The sequence below is a fragment of the Epinephelus moara genome, chromosome 5 (genome assembly GCF_006386435.1).
Source record: "Epinephelus moara isolate mb chromosome 5, YSFRI_EMoa_1.0, whole genome shotgun sequence".
Classification (NCBI taxonomy): Eukaryota; Metazoa; Chordata; class Actinopteri; order Perciformes; family Serranidae; genus Epinephelus; species Epinephelus moara.
The window spans coordinates 7,619,811-7,624,031 of record NC_065510.1 but is presented as its reverse complement, the minus strand read 5'-3'; the positions used below and the strand labels follow the sequence as shown (position 1 = coordinate 7,624,031).

The following is a 4,221-nucleotide window of genomic DNA, read 5'->3' as shown; positions in this document are numbered from 1 at the left end:
TATTATGAGCCAACAGTCAGCTGCTGTTCGAAGCAGTGCTGAAGGACCGTCTCAGTGAGCCGCTCTCCTCCTGCTTTCTCTGCCTGGTTAGCACAAGCTAACATAGCAGCAGTAGCATCTGACACCATATGCTTAACAACAATAATCTCACTCCCGCACAGGTATGGTGCAACTCTGTTGTTAAATACATTAATAACTGTTTCGTAACATTGGGCGTGTGATCCTAACAGTTTTAATCTCTTGATATATATCTACCAGCTGGCTGCTGAAGTTTGTTCTTAATTCTTGGTCTGAAAGCAGCAGTTTCAGTTGGGCAACACTTATCTGCTGAGTAAAANGTCTCTCAGTGTCCTATAGTCATTCCTGCTCTTGGTGCCTGAGCGCTCGGAGTCTTTCCTTGTAGTCCCCGGTCCAATCCTTATTCACCTGTTCCCTCGTTTTTCTCTCTGTGCGCCATGATAAATGTCGGATCTGCTCCAATAAATTCTCCGGGCATTTGATGACCGTTCCCGGGAATCCCCTCTTTGCCATGTTGTCAGTCGCCTCCTCCACCGAGCCATATAATACAGTTCCCTCCGGATAAAAGACTGTCATCTTTGCTGGGAATGGGGTTTGGAACCGGATTTCACCTCTGCATATTCCCTCCGCTGCTTCAGAACCACAGGTGCATGGTCATGATCCAGGTTAATCCTGTTTCCCAGGTACTCAAACCCACGTTTCTGTCAGGTTAGTTTTAATATTTCTTCTTTCCTTCTGTAGCTGGCCATTTTGGCAACAATGGATTGTGGCGCCGCCTTGACACCAGAGCACGGTGCGCTCTCTCAACTCGTAGCTCAGCGGAGTCGGGCAGCTCGAGTTTATCCCTTAATAAACGTTCCACAAAAGCAACCATCGACGTAGCGTTATCTTCCGATCCCTCTTTGACACCATGTATTCTGATATTTTCTCTTCTGGACCGTCCCTCCAGGTCCGTCAGCCTGGTCTCAATTTCAGTATGCATTTTGAGCATCTCTGTTACTGCTTCCCCATTAGCCAGTATTTGAGTTTCAGCTTCCATGATCCTTTCTTCTGCCTCTTCCACTCTCTTGTTTGTTTTATTTATTTCCACTCTAATTCCGTTCAGCTGCGCATCATTGACTTTCCTGAATTCTCTTAGTTCTTTAAGTATAAGGTCCAGGCTCGCGTTGCTAGCTTGTTCCCCTTCGTCTGTTAGCATGTCGTTATCCTCCATGGCGCTGCTAGCAGGATGTAATGTTAGATTTCTTACTGATTTTTCCTCTTGGCATCTTGAAGCCCTCAGTCTTATTTCTTGCTGTTGCAATTTTTTTTTCACAAATTCGAGTTGCTATGGGCTGTTTTTAACTCAAACGTCGAGAGCTCGTTCTCCTATGCTGCCATCTTCTAGCTTGCCAAACTGGAAGTCACAAACTGACAGTTTCAACAGAGCTACTTAGTAGGTGTCCTATATCAGGTTTTAATGGACACCCTGCAGTACCCTGCAACCAGAGTCGAGTATTCACCCAGACCATGCTATAAATGTTGCCATCGTACTTTTCGGCAAAACCCCAGATATGTAACATTTGGACATTATTACATAGAGGATATGTTAAAACTTTACGTTTCTACACATTTCAGCAACACTGTGGATAATGGGGAACTGCCCATTGGTTCGACAGCCCATTGGTTCGACAGCCCATTATTCCGACCATATTAAACTCATTGTTCCGAAGTCTGTTCCGAAATCATCATGATGCCCTGTGGTTAAGGTCTGGTTAGGTTTAGGCACAAAGAACACTTGGTTAGGGTCAGGAAAAGATCTTGGTGTGGGTTAAAATGAAAAAGAAAGTGACAAACACATAAGCCGTGAGCCTGCTCCGCCTCAAGCTGGTCGCGGCTCACCATACGCCCGCCGCAAGCTGTTCAGCACCGCGGACAGTCGGACTAATGGGATGTCGAACCAATGGGCTTGCAAACCAATGACATGGACCCAGATAATGCATGGTTATGTTAAACCACAAAAACACTTGGTTAAGGTCAGAAGAAAGATCATATTTGGGCTCAAAACACCCAGTTTTGGTGGCACAAGGGCTGTCAAAAATGCTGCTGGTGTTTCGCTACAAAACACCAACTACAGGTGGCACAGTCACTGCAAGAAATGCCACTGATGTCTCACCAAAAAACAACCATTTTCGTCTGCTGCTTGGCAGCCATCTTGCCAAGATGTCACACCATCCTTGTCATCCACCCATGACTTGCAGGTAAAAGCACCGGCACCGCTTACTGCAGCAATCCCCCGAGATACCTTGTGGATGTGGTCAAAACTGTTCAGGTTTACAAAGTACACGTAAACTAGATGGGTGAACCATGACCTCTCCGGCAACGGTAAACAGCAGGTCAACTTTTTGGCCTGATAGTTGGAGCAGTCCCTTGGACCACTTCCTCCACCCTCTCATCCACAGGCACAGTCCTCAACATACTTGCAACAATGACGAGGGTATACAGATGGATATGATTATTCTGACTCCGTACTCCAGGACACTGAATTGGACTGTGGACATCTTTGAGAATAAAGTATTGAATTTTAGCTTTGAAAGTGTTCACAACCACACTGAGTGCACAGTGTAGGCCTCAGAGCCATTTTGATGCAAGTTACCTGAAAAGACCTTTGCTAACACTTCTTCCCTTTCTTACTTCTGGTTTGAGGATGACTGACTATTTTCCATTGTTTTGCTTCTTCATTTCACCTGAAATCTTCACATTAAATCTGCAAGTCAGGATGAAGAGTCAAAACACCACAAGATTTCTAAATGGTTTTAAAGAAAACACTTTTGACTGTAAGTAACAGCAATAACAAGGTACTACAAAAGTAAGGATCTCTGCATGGTGGAAAGAAATCCAACTAAGTAGTGCTTGATGGTTAAAATGTTGAACTGTTCTGCCAGTGTCAGAGACATGAATCTTTGGGAGCTACAACGCAACAAAAGCCGAGCATATCTTGAATGGGACAATTGTTTGTACCATCTAAAAACCAATGTGACTAAATACATTTTGAAACACAGTATTTGCCTAATTCATTGGGGAGGTAAAAATTATGGCCGAGGTTGTTAACCATTGCTGTTGTTATCCAGTTTCAGTCCAGGAGGCAGACACCGTCTCCACATTTGAGAATACGCTTTAAGGGAAAGTGCACCCAAAAATGAAAATTCACCCATTATCTACTCACCCATATGCCGATGGAGGCTCAGGTGAAGTTTTCAGTCCTCACAACATGTGCGGAGATCCAAGGGGAGAGGGGGTAGCAACATAACTCCACCTAATCGAGGCGTACTGGCAGAACAGTTAAACATCTTTGATAAAGCTTGTAGTTAGGGCTTGCTCAGACTTGCCTTGGACTATTTGGTAGTTAGATGGACTTTGGCCTAGTATATCCAGGGGATGTCCCATGATACACTGACCTTCTCTCTCTGTTTGTACACATTCATGTCCCATTAATGCATGTTACTGACTTGGCTTCTTCCCTGGAACTTTTGTGCTTTCTCAGGACAGTGTGAACAGACTTAAAAAGCCAACTTGGTTGCACCAGGAGGGCAGTCATCAAAAATTCCATGACAGCGATGGCACATCTTACGTCTCTTCTCTTTGTGCTGTGAGTCGGTGAGTAGTTAACAATTTCTAAAGATTTTAGTTTACACTGAGCTTATAGTCTCATTCAGTTCTCGTGCAATACGAGTTAACCTGCAAGACAGTGGAGCACAAAGGCTCCGGAGAAGAAGCAGAAGAAGTTTGTGACATGCAGTACGGCCGAGTTAGTGGGATGCAGTAGGAGCAAAGGAGAGAGAGAGAGAGAGAGAGAGAGAGAGAGAGAGAGGAGAGAAGGTGCTTGATGTATTGCAGGAGGTCCCCTGGCAGACTAGGCCTAAGTCAGCCTAACTAGGGGCTGGTACAGGGCAAGCCTGAGCCAGCCCTAACTATAAGCTTTATCAAAGAGGAAAGTCTTAAGTCTAGTCTTAAATGTAGAGACGGTGTCTGCCTCCCGGACCATAACAGGAAGATGATTCCACAGGAGAGGAGCCTGATAGCTGAAGGCTCTGACTCCTGATCTAGTTTTGGAGACTTTAGGGACCATGAGTAACCCTGCGTTCTCAGAGCGCAGTGTTCTGGTGGGATAATATGGCACTATGAGCTCTTTAAGATATGACGGAGCTTGACCATTTAGAGCTT

The 4,221-nt window shown here is 45.0% G+C and overlaps 1 protein-coding gene across 1 annotated transcript in view; it reads left to right on the top strand.

The window, feature by feature from the left end:
- Window positions 1–2,345: 2,345 nt before the first annotated feature.
- The window catches only part of LOC126390362 (serine protease VLSP-3-like), a 24,232-nt gene continuing 22,356 nt past the window's right edge, over window positions 2,346–4,221 (top strand). Inside the window, exon 1 of the mRNA XM_050044636.1 lies at window positions 2,346–3,654. The gene's annotated coding sequence lies outside the window, so the exon portion shown is untranslated. The remainder of the gene's footprint in view (window positions 3,655–4,221) is intronic.